This window comes from Medicago truncatula, chromosome 3 (assembly GCF_003473485.1).
Source record: "Medicago truncatula cultivar Jemalong A17 chromosome 3, MtrunA17r5.0-ANR, whole genome shotgun sequence".
NCBI lineage: Eukaryota > Viridiplantae > Streptophyta > Magnoliopsida > Fabales > Fabaceae > Medicago > Medicago truncatula.
The window spans coordinates 35,945,796-35,959,354 of NC_053044.1; positions in this window are offsets into that span (position 1 = coordinate 35,945,796).

Here is a 13,559-nt window from a genome sequence, read left to right on the forward strand (position 1 = left end):
TACTCAACATTTTTCCCATCTTCTCATTCTTCTCCCGTTTCTTAGTTTTCTCCTTCAGATATGTTTCAGTTCGATTTGAAATTTGAGAATCATTCATGGATTAACAACATCAATGAATTGTTTTTCTCATGCATCTCACAAAATCACTAACTTAACAATTAATCATTTATTCTGAATCAAATTATAGGGTTAGGGTTTCTCTGCGTTTTGGAAAGATGTTCAAGAAAATCATGAAAGGAGGGCACATAAAGCCCTCCAAGTCAAACTCCAGCGATCCACCTTTGTCAAATAACAACCACAATTGTCGTCAACCATGCCTCACATGGTGGAGTTGGAGGAACCATTCCTACTAATTACTCTGCCGCAATGATGCCCATGACTCCACCTCCCGACACAATGTAGATGATATTGAGTTTACCCAATGTGAAAGTGTAACCCTAAAATTGTAACTTTAAAAGGCATGAAACTTCTTCCACCACAACCGCTTCATGGACTTTTCTTTTCATTCCATCATAATCGCTTTTTGACATTTTCTTTCATCTCCTTTTCTCTTCTTTCTTGTTTTTTCATTTCTTCTCGTCGAGTGAGATCATGGCAAGAAAAGTCTTCTTTTTATCCCTTCAAGGATCAATCGTATCCTCACTGTTTATGTATCATTAAGCTTTATACGACCAATTTTAGGGTTAAACCTCGAAGTTTTAAAGAAGTGGATTAGGTAGCTTGCGGAAGACCGATGAGGTAAGGAAGGACAAATAACACGGAAATCTAGTAGCTATCTTTGATGTATTATGTGAAGCCTCCATAGACTCTTAAGTCTATCTTTCTAAGGCGAGGAGCTCCATGCCTCTGTCCATGTTCTCTTAAAAGAGTAAAACCTATCAAATTTAATCATTGTGATTCTTCTCAAATATGACAGAAAAATGAACATCTTTATAAACAAAAGTAAAACATCAATTCACATATATGCTTAGACATGCATAGTAATAAAAACATATATCCTATTTATTACACATTTTGACTAAATATAGTTTTAAGAGAATCATATAGTATAGGATTTTTATTTTTTTTTTGAAGGGCATATAGTATAGGATTATATCATGCAACAATATTGAAAAGTAAATAATTTTTCTCATCAGGTAGCCTAGTGACTAGAAATTCACTTTTAAAGTGAATAAGTGGGGTGCCCAGAGTTCGATATAGAAAATAAAACAATAACCTAAAAAATGAAAATAAAAGCTTGGTACGTACTTACGGTTGTAAACATTATTAATATAGAAAGAGGTGAACTTAATTAGTTCGACAAACACTTGAGCTCGTTATCTTTCTCCAATATCGTACACACAACAGAAAGAAGAGGGGGGATGTGCCGTAAATAATAATATATGTAAAACCTAAGCAAACAATTGAAGAAGAAGACCCACCCTTGAAGAGAAGATCCAGAGTGGCGATAAAAAAAGACCCCAACGCGGTGATTCTGTCAAAGCTTGACCAAAAAGAAACTAAAGGAAAACATATAAACTAAAAACATTAGAGAATAAATGTGAAGGAGGGAGAAGAAAAATGACTCGCGGTGGCTGGAAAATGGTTTACCGCAGAAGAGGGAAAAGAAAATGACAAACAAAGTCGTGAAAGAATAAAGTATAAGAGGTTGCAAATAGAGAAATGTGAAAGAAATTTTGGGGGAATATGAAATATGAATTTCAAACTTGAGTCAGAGCTCATCCCTTGCAAAATTGGAAAGTAGAAACATCTTTATTCATTAAAATGGGTATACTTTGTGAAGAAATATATGGAAGAAGGACAAAATATTCTCCATGTTTTTTTGTTGAATGAAATTTGTGTGTTGGGCTTTGTTAATTTCCTTCATATGTGAGATGTGTGAAAGTGATAGGTTAAATTCCCTCACGAGCGATTTGTGCATATAATTGACTGTGTTTGAGACAAATTGTAAAAACTGTGTATCCCAATTGAAGACGATAGGTTCTAGATTTGGGTCTATTTAGGAATACTAAAGTGATGGGTGCTCAATTGGCCCTTTGGATTGCTGAGAGGCACCTCAACCATTGAGTCTTAACTCCGGGAAACTTTTTTTTTGTGTGTAAATCTCATATCGGGTTATAACCCCTAATCGACTTTTTTTAGAAAATGTGAGCAATTTAAGGAGCCGAGTGATTTCTCTTTAGGCACCTAACAATTGCTCACATGCACCTAAAAAACATCCCAAAACGATAGTTAACTACCGTTCATTTTAAAACTGTAGTTAACTAGTGTTTGACACTATTAAAATCGGTTAAATGATTTTTTAAATCGTTTTAATCGATTTAAAAGCGTTGAACAACAGTTAATTATGGAGTGTTTTAGGTACCCGTGAGCAATTGACAGGTGCCTAAAAAACAAGGGAAAAGATTGTTGGACACACTCTTAAGTGTACACCCTCTCCTAAGACTCATGACATGGCAAGGAAATCATTAAAAATTGATTCATGGTGACAAGGTAAAGAGGAATTAAAAAAAAATAAAAAATAGCCAATAAAAATGAAAAGGAAAAACATTCAATTACTAGTCACTCTCTCTATCTCTCAAAACAAAACGCAGATGCAGCAGAAGCAGAGCTTCTCTCTCAAAACATGATCTCTCCATCTCCCTCCAGTAACCCAACCCCGGTCTCCAACCACCACCGATCTCCACCAATTAACCGTCGAATCAAAACCCAACACCCATAGTCACTGTCGAATTTCTCTGATAAGTTTAGAGAAATATAAAATTTTTGACAAAGCTGGAAAACCAACCAAATATCTAAATCGTTTAATCAGTTTTAATCAAAGGAGTAACAACAATTTTTCTGTGTGTCAAAATTATCATTCATTGCTTTTCTATGACCTCATAACAGGACAAGACACATAAAAGGGGGTACTCATGGAATTTCTCAAGTTTATAGATATCTAAAAAAATTGACATAGATGGAAAACTAACTAAATTTTTAAATCGTTTAACCACTTTTTATCATTAGAGTAACCACAATTTTTCTGAGCGTCCAAATTATCATTTGTGATATTTTATCACTTCATAACATTAAATGACATGTAAAATGGACACACCAATGATATTTCTCTCATAAGTTTAAAGTAATCTTAAAAAAATTGAAAGGATTTTCCCAAAATTTTACAGAATTTGAAATCTAACCAAATTCTTAAAGCATTTACTTCTTTTTTCTCAAAGAAGTAACCATAATTTTGGTGAGTGTTAAAATTATAATTTGACTTTTTTATCATCTCATAATATTACATGGCACATAAAAAGGAAACACTCATAGTATTTCTCAGATAATTAACCACCTTTTGACACGCATAAAACAAACATGAGAACATTTCTACATTCAATTGTTCATGTTTTGTCCATTCGTAAGTAATTGTTACATTACATTCAAAAATCTTACAGCCGACTAAGTTACATGGTTGAGTGCATCATTATGAACACCAAAAATTGCATTAGTTTTTTGTTGTGAGGCTGACAAACTTATAGATGACCAATTTTAAACCCTGAAAAAAACATGGTTACACCTTTGTAAAATTGTGGTTACACGCTTCAAATATTTGGTTATATATAGATTTTATGTTAAGACAATATACTTTTATGACAATTTATCATTGAGATATCACAAGAGATAGAGATTCTATATTTCTTGGACTCTTAATTGCATTATTTTTCTGTTGTGAGACTGATAAACTTATAAATGACCAATTTTTAATACAGGAAAAAAACATGGTTATGCCTTTGTGAAATTGTGGTTATACACTTCAACAATTTGGTTATATGTAGTTTTGTTGTGAAAACAACATCTTTTTAAGTCAATTTATCACTAAAATATAACTAAAAGTGATAGATATTCTATGTTTCTTGGATTTTTAATTTCATTAGTTTTCTATTGTGATGCTAGCAAACTTAGAGACAATCAATTTTAAACATATGAAAAAAAACATGGTTACGCCTTTGTAAATTTGTGGTTACACGCTTCAAATATTTGGTTATATGTAGTTTTTCTGTTAAGACAATATACTTTTAAGACAATTTATCACCGAGATATCAAAAGAGATAGAGATTTTATGTTTCTTGGACTCTTCATTGCATTATTTTTCTGTTGTATTAGAGTCTAAACTATTTACTCATATTATTTACATGTTGGAGTAAGTGCTTCAAACAATAAAACTAAAATTAAATAAGTTAACCATATCATATACATGGCCGAATCAGTACATCACATAATAAAATTAAAATTAAAAAAAATTGAACGTAGTCCCTTGAAGTTCATTGATTTTTTATTGACTTATATCAATGATTTCGTTTCAAAAACATGCTTTAACTGTACATGAAAATGAACCATTTATTACGCATCTATAACTTTAGTCTTTGACAGTTATACAAACAAAGATGTAGTTTGGCAATGAACCATAACATAAATTTAAATTTCTAGTTTGAGCATTCAATTGATAAAAATGTAGTCAATGAAAACTTTCAAAGATGATTTCTCCCCTTTCCGGTAATTGCACTCCTACACATTTGGACAGAAAAAGAAGCAAGAAATCACTATCTATCTAATTAAAACAATTAGAGTGCACGAAACATAAAAGGTGCTCACTTGTGGTATTCACTCACAAGTTGAGTTCAAATTCATAGTTTTGAAAGGATAATAGCACAAGTAACCAAATATTTGAAGCATATAACCATTATTTACAAAGACAAACACTTTTAGCTTTCATAATTTCTCATTCCTTTTCCGAAAAGCTTGACAAACCATTTGCAGCCATGGCCATTGAATAGAAATAGAACAAACAAGTATGGCCATAGTTCTAAATGATGTCAAAATAATCATAAGATAAATACATATTTCACACACCTTGTTCAATTTGACAATCAGTGTGAGCTCACAACATCTACAATGTAATCGCATCTAAAAAAAAATGGTATGTAAAGTATTCATTTTAATTTTACTAATGTTACTATTACAAAACAATCACATGGTACAAATATTGTTGATTGCCCTATTTGTTGAAATGCTTTCAAGAATGCTTATTATACACATGATAGCGCGCGCGCCCACACACACACATATATATATACACACACACACACAACTGGGCACATGATGCCATTCAATTTGGAACAAGAAACACTTCTCTAAAATCAAATGGCTGCAATGTAAAATTTGGAACCATAATGATATGAGAACAACCAAGTAACACCAGAACGGTGATGATGAATACTATAAAAATGACGAGTAGTGATATTTGAACAACTATTTGATACAATTTTTTTTTGACAACTTCTTTTTTCTCTCTTTTCATTGGTTAAAAATAATGGAGAGAGAAAAAGGAAGAGAGAGAATAAGAGTATAATGTGAGTATGAGAGAGAAAGTTGTCACAAAGTTGTCAAAAAGTGGTTGTACAAATATCATTTCTCAAAAATGACAAATTTCAAAACACAAAAACCCCTAAATGCAAACCCTTAGTCCAGAAATTGAAGAACCAACAGATTGAGCGCACCTTCAACAAAATCAGCAGCAGAGACAGTCCCACAACAGAGATGGGGAAGCAACGAGACGGAAAGACTGAGTTGAGGAGTTACCGGTGGCAACAGTGAGAGAACGTGACGGCGACGACTTTGAGCGTACATGTGTGACTAGATTGATCATGTGGGAGGTGACAGAGCATGTGGCATCGTCGGCGAGAGGTACGACGAGCGAACAAGATGAGAGAGAGACAGAGAGCGATCACGATGAGATGAGGTCCCCGAAATTTGCTCTCAGGCACCATGAACTGATGAAAATACCTCCAATGACAATTAACTACCATTCAGGGTACTTTTTAAATTGACTAGTCTAAAAAAACTTGAACCACACTTAACTACCATTTTGTGACAAACGACAGTTTACTGCCGTATAGCCAATAATAGTTGGATTTTTGAGCAATTTAAGAGTGCCAAAAGAGCAACTCTTGACAAAATTTGGGTTGAGGATATTACTTTTGTAATTCAAGCCCAATCTTCAATAGATATGGTTTTTTCTAGTAAATAAATTTTCCATTTTTTATAAAAAAATAAAATAAAAATGAAAGTGATAGGCGAAATGAAAGCTAAATTAGGCTAAGAACTTGTAACATTAAATTTGCATGATTACTAGGTGGATAGCCTTAAAATTTGACATATGTGATTTGATATTAAATTGTATCTTAAAAAAGTCCAATATTAAGATTAAGAGTAATATGCTCATAAAAAATGAACTACTAAATAGCAATCCAATATCTAAGAAAGTAGACCCATAAAAATATGGCAAGCCTAACCAAGTAGACATATCAAAAGATGGCAAGGCTTTGGGAAAAATACATCAGAAGCATAACTTTGCCAGTTTTTTTTAGGTTTAATTGCATTTTTGGACTCCTATCTTTCCAAAAGTTGCGGTTATAGACCCCTAACTAATTTAAATACAAAACAGCCCCCTATGTTTTGATTTTTTGGCAGTTTTGGACCCCCAAGGCAAAAAAAAAAAAAAAAAAAAATTGACACGTGGCACCTCACTTAGGGTGCCACGTCAGCGTTGACCGAGTCAACAATGGACTAGGGGTCCAAAACTGCCAAAGAATCAAAACATATGGGGCTGTTTTGTATTTAAATTAGTTAGGGGTCCATAACCGCAACTTTTGGAAAGATAGAGATCCAAAAATGCAATTAAGCCTTTTTTTTTATTGGGTTGTCACTAAATCATCAACAAATATGCTTACTTGTCCACGTGAGCTTAACTCAACTTGTAAGAACAATACATTATATATGCAAGGTTTTAAGTTCAAATTCCGGCCATAAAAAAAAAAATGTGCTTGCTTATTTTTGGATTGACACAAAATCATCAACAAATACATATGACTACTTAATATCAAGAAAATGGGAAAGAAAGTAAATATAAAACGTATATATGCTTCCAATTAAACTTTAACAAATTAAGCAGCTTAGGAATATTAATACGGTGACGGTCTGACGGAAAAAGTATAAAAAAAGAAAGAAAAAAAATATACATGATATTGAAGGGAAGAGGGGTGTTGCATAATTTGCATGTGCCATAAGTGTCAAATTTCAGTTATTTCACGTATTTATTCATGAAACTTATTAACTTGTTTTATTTATAATGTCAATGAAACTACTTTTACCTAATTTCCTCCAATTGTGTAGGTTTTTGAGCTTAATGACCGACAAATGCTAAAGAGCAAGGATTGTGAGTCAGATCGCAAATTCGCTAGGCGAGCAAAAGTGAATTGGGAGCGAATTGGAACAAAATGTTCCAGTTTTGTAAGATACGTAGATTGTTAGGCGAGCAAGAGACTCATGTGAAATTACAAGGAGATATGCAAGAGCAACAATCTACATATGAATCAAAGTGGTTTCCATGACCTGTTGGATGAGCTGTCATTTCTCTTCATATCAAATTCACTAGGCGAAATTAATTTGCTAGGCAAGTTTTCACTTATCAGAATTCTATAAGTAAAGGTTGTTATTTCTTCTTTGGGTCTTCATCGCATATTAAAGATCTTAGGTCTTTTGTATTCTTAAAACTCATCAACACAAGGAGATCGAGGCATCAACTTCAACGTCAAATCTCTTTTCTTCTTGTTATGTATTGTAAGGTTATGTATAATTAACTCTATCTATTGTTGGGATTAGGCCAAGTTGCTACGATTTTGATGTAGGTACTTGATCTGGCTCGTTATATATCACATCTATATCATTATAATGATGATTTGTTTATGTTCTTAATGTTTTTTCCGACATGCAATTCGAAAATGATATTTTGATTTAGAAAGTGCAAGACATCAACTTTTTATCTAAGGGATCTGAAGAAAAAAAATTATCTGTGAATACTAGTTGTTGGACATATGTTTAGGTTTACAGTCGCATACACTACGTGACTTTAATTCCATTTAACTCATTAACTAGGTGAGACGTCAAAAGCTAATCGAAAAATGGATCTCACGTCGTATAGAAGACATGGAAACGTACTAGGAGGAACATGTTGAAGCATAATTGGAATTTAGAAAACATATAATTAAATAATCAATCAAGGAAAGAAATTAATAGATGATTAGTTAACGAAACTTATTCTCATAAATATTATATCTTTTGCTCTTTTTTCTATTTCAGCAAAGATATCACTCATGTACAAACAAACCCTATTTTAGTACGCAAAACATTATTAGATGTTTATCTTCTTTGTCGACAAAGAAGATAAATTTGACTCCTTCAAAAAAAAAAAGATAAATTTGACAAAAGAAGCATAATTTGTGACGGCTGTTTTTGCCACAAATCCACAACCGATAGTTTTATGTGGCTGTTAAACCGTTACAAATGTCGACTTAATTGAAAATTTATGTAAAATATAATTTGGATATTGTAAATTTGTTCGCAAATTTACCTTTTACATTTTTAGTGATATTGATCATGTTATTATATATATCTAATGTTATTATATTAATTAAAATGAATTAATATCGTTTTGTTTTTATAAAAAAAAAAAAATGGAATTTTGTTCTCTTCAAAATATGTGTGGCTATTTTTAACCTCCACAAATTAAAAAGACTGTCCCAAATATTATTTTCTCTAGAAGCAATTGAGTGGAAGGGGAAGAAAACAAATTAATGTGCATGGACAAGCTCTAGTCCAAATACGTCGAATGACTCAAATATATCTTCTATTAATAATTTGAATGAATGCATATTGTTTTTAAAAAAAATAAAAAGAGAGAGAGTAACTCCTTTAATTAATTTAGCTGCTGTTCGGCTAATTTATTTTATCCTTTTAAATTATTTAATTGCACTTTTGACCTCTATCTTTTCAAAAGTTACGATTTTGGTCTCCTAACTAATTAAAATACAAAACAACCCCTTATGTATTGGATTTTTGACAGTTTTGGCCCCCAATGCCACTTTTGACTTGGTCACTTGAAATCCACAATGGTCGACACATGACCCCTTATGCAGTTCGTCAAAACCTCTGGATACACTCCATACATGTTCATTTAGAGTTCCTTCTAAATAAATCTTTTCTTCTAGTGGTATATCCTGAAATAACGACAGACAAATCTGAGGTGCTCACCTCAATATAACGATTGACGTAAGTAACACAATTCTTTACCCCCCGCACTATTCTAGAAGATCATCTCGTCTTTACATCATAAATTCAACACACTCCACCAACTTGGGCAACATTACTATCTGGCTTTACCTCACCTGTTTGTAGAACAAATGTACAAGACTAGTCGCAGAGGATCCAACAATCAATATGAAGTATACACTTGTTCATGTGGTACACCTCGTTTATTCAAATAGAAACACCTTCATAAGAAATTGCTTCAACAAACTTAAATATTAATACACTTTATTTTATAAATATATTGCTAAAGAAGAAACTAAAAATATTTATATATGTAAATCAAAAATATTAACTAATGTCTTAAAGACATTATTTAAAGATTCAAAAGAAATAACTTTTGCATAAAAAATATGTATTTATTATTTCGAAAATTATTTAACTTATATTTTTAAGACAAATTTTTTCTTTAAATTCGTTAAACAATGCATATAAGATATTTGTTAGCTCGACTCGATTTAAATTAGTCACATGTAAAACCTTAGGAATACAAGATTCGGACCATTTCATACAATCGTTCTCAATGAATATGTACTCTTTTTTATTCCAACACTGTGCCCTGACTTGCAGGATTCAATATCTCTCATAGTTAGACTTAGGGGACCAATAGAATGATTAGAATCTAAAAATGTCAAAGGTTATATTTGTGATTATTTCACCGCCAAAACAAGTGTTAGCTTCAGTCTACTTCACATTTCTTATCTCTAATTGTTGTACCTCACATCTAACGATTCAAGTTGAAGATACTGCTCAATTTGATGTCACCAGCACACCCATGATTGATAGTTAGTTGTTGTTTATGAGTCTACTAATTAATTTAGTACAATGTTTCTTAAAAATGGTGATTTGATTTGCTTACCAATTGAAGCCAAGAAGCTAACAGTATTCACACGCATCCAATATGATTGGATACAAAAACATGTACTAATACAGCCTTTTTGATTTGACTCTTTTGATTAGTTATTAGTACATGTACATGTTGTTGGATCATGAGGGGAGTTTGGGGGCCGTCTACATCGAGGCTAAAACAATCCCACAAACAAGAGAGACCCCACACTCTTATCCAAAACCTTAAAGCAATAGGTTTATGGATCATCTTACTTATAAGGTGTTCAACCTTTTACTCTTTCATTCGATGTGGGACATATAACTCACACTTGTACACAACAACACTCCCCCTCAAGTGTGAGTCCATCAATTCATCATGCTCCCCCTTCAAGCGAAAGCTCTTACTTGTTTTTGTACCGCCGTTGCTGCTTTCTGCGCAAACGAACCGACTGCTCCGGTCGTACCCTTCGTCGAACTAGGCTCTGATGCCACTGTTAGAACACTAAGGGGAGCTTGGAAGACCGTACACATCGAGGCTAGAACAACCGCACAAGCAAGAGAGACACCACACTCTTACTCAAAACCTTAAGGCAATGGGTTTATGAGTCTTCTTACTTATAAGGTATTCAACCTTTTACTCTTCTATCCGATGTGGGACATATAACTCACACTTGTACACAACAACACATGTATTCTATTACTGAGGGAAAATTAGTGTTGATGTGGATGGTTAAATTGTGATTAGAAATTAGAAAGTGGCATTATATCACTTGAATAAGTTAGTTCAAGCATCAATTCATTCAACTTAATTGGGAATTTTGGCTTTAAATTCGGTCCTAAAATTGTGCTAAAAAAAAATTCAATCCTTAAATACAATTATTGTTAAAACTCTTGAGGCCTTATTGTTTATGTGATTTTATCCGACTCCGAGGTCTCTGCATTACACATTTTTTTGTGTGAAGAAAATAAGCTTATAGGTTTTCATTATGGATCAAAGTAGAAATACAATGAGGAGTGTTAAGATAAATTTGGAAAGGCCTAAATGCACTTTTGGCCCCTATGTTTGTCATCGTAGCAATTTTGGTCCCCTAATAAAAAAAATACAATTTTAACCCCCTAATTTTCGCAACTATGCTGAGAAGCCGCCACGTGTCCCAAAAAAAGGGTCAAAATCGCAACTTTTTTGTAAAGATAAGGGGTCAAAAGACTGTATTTCCCTAAACATGGCAAAATTAGGGGGGGGTTAAGATTGCATTTTTTTTGTTAGGGGGCCAAAAGTGCATTTAAGCCATCTGGAAACTAGCATTATGTGGTGTTTTCTTAGCTAGACTATGGGCAATATTATTGGCTTGTCTCCTAATAAACTTCACATCATAGTTCGTTAAATCAGTTCCCAACAAGTGTCTACAATCATTGATTATTGTCATAAATCAAAGACACCGTCCTTCCCATATATGCTATGTGCCATAACTTTAGAGTCCGTTTCAAAATCTATGTTCACCAGGTTGAGTTCTTTCACCCATGTCAACATCGATTATGGGGGTGAGCCATTCAGTTTTGGCTATCACAAAGTTTCCTCCTACATCTCGAATACAAGCTCCAATTCCGACTTTGTTAAAGGAAGGGGAGAAGGATGCATTACGCATATGACTATATGTTTTATAAAAAAAAGATGGACATTAATTTAATCGGTTTAATAGATTAAGATGCATTACAAATGTAAAATAGTTTTTACACTCGTGCTACTCATACTATTATGAAAGCTATAATTGCCATTTAAAATAAACCGCAACATATATAGTATTTGTCACTTCGTCTACACATAAAAGTAAATAAATCAAACCTCAAAATAATGAATTTCAATTAGAAGTGAATTTATTTATGTACAACCAAAACTCCTGCCAGTGAAGGAGACTGTTGCTTGTAAGACGCATATTAAGGCATACAGTACAAACCATTAACATGTGTGTTTTCTTACGGGAATCCATTCGTGAGTAAATGCTAAAATTTGAATTGTTGTAGATGACCTCTAAGCCAATGTAAAAGGTGGGGGCAAATTAAAGAGTGTGTTAAAAGTTTGTCTTGTACTCTTAGATTATATAGTCAATTTTCAGTCTCTTTCTTCGTGTCCATTTCTAGGACACAAACATAGGTTATATATGGACCATTATAGCTGTCTTACGGGTTGGACTTGGAGTGGGTTTATGTTGATTAAGGTAATTGCCCTCGATGTTACGCAACAACTTGCTTAATTTTTTAGTTTTTGTTTACATTAGCTTAATTAATTTCATCACATATTTTTTGCCCTTAAAGATGGATAATCAACTAAGTTTCTCACCATGTGATCATAGGAGAATTTAATCCTTAAGAGTAAGACTACAATTATTGATCACATTGGATACTCACTCAATTCGAATGAACTTATTCTAATGACCTTAAACATATGGCTCGTAGACCATTAAATGGTCCTATAAATCTTAGAATTATGCTCTTCTTTCATAAAAAATTGTTCGCTCCCAATCAAACTTCCAAAAATACTCCTGCGTGACTTAAGTCATGCAGGGAAGAAGAGCAGAATTCAAAATCTTATTAGATATTGATTTAACGTTGAAAAGGGGAAAAAGTACTTTAATCCATGATTACGATATGTGTTACTTACTACTATGATATATGTGAATACTTTCAGATTTCGGAGAATCTACTTTTATTCCAATTAATGTCTAGCAAAAATATAATCTTACATCTTTTTAATGTCTACCATTAAATGAAGTTTTTTTTTTTTTTGAAGAAAAAGATTAAATGAAGCTTAAAATTGAAAGTGAAAAAAGCACCTCCAAAATCAAATGGTTAATGAGTTTCATGAGTGGCGAATTGTTTAAGAGAATTCGAATTTGATTCATGATAAAAATAATTTTGATCAAATTTTACTTACTTTTCGATTAAATTATAGACTACTAGGATATGTTTCTTCTAGAAACGGGACATTTAAAACCAAAATAAATAAATAGAAAATCACTTAATTTACTATTGCAGTTTGGTACATTTGCCGTGGTCCGGTTAGCAGCCTGTATAATTTTGTTTAGCACATGTTCAATTATTTTTTCAAAAATACTCTGTTCAATCACTAAATAAAAGATAATAGCAAATGAGTCCCTCGTATTTTCATACAAGGGACAAATTAGTCATTCAATTTAACTAATAAAGAAACTAATTTATCCACCATCTGAAAATATGATGGACTAATTTAATGATATTTTTTTCCTTATGTGTTGGTTTGTTGGTGTTGACTTGCGATTTTAACGTGTGCTTCTCTCAAACTTTCAAGTTTACGCTCTCTGTTGTTAATTTCGATGAGTTGGTTTAAATTCTTAAAAAAATTATTTTTTGTCTTAGACTTAATTGTCTAACAAGAATATTGTGAACGACTAAAATGGGTAATTTGTCAAAAATTTACGGTAATGGAATCTATTTGATGATGGGACAGACCTAAAATAGTTGAAATCCTTTTCGTTTTCTAAAAAAATAAAAATAGAGGACTCAATTTT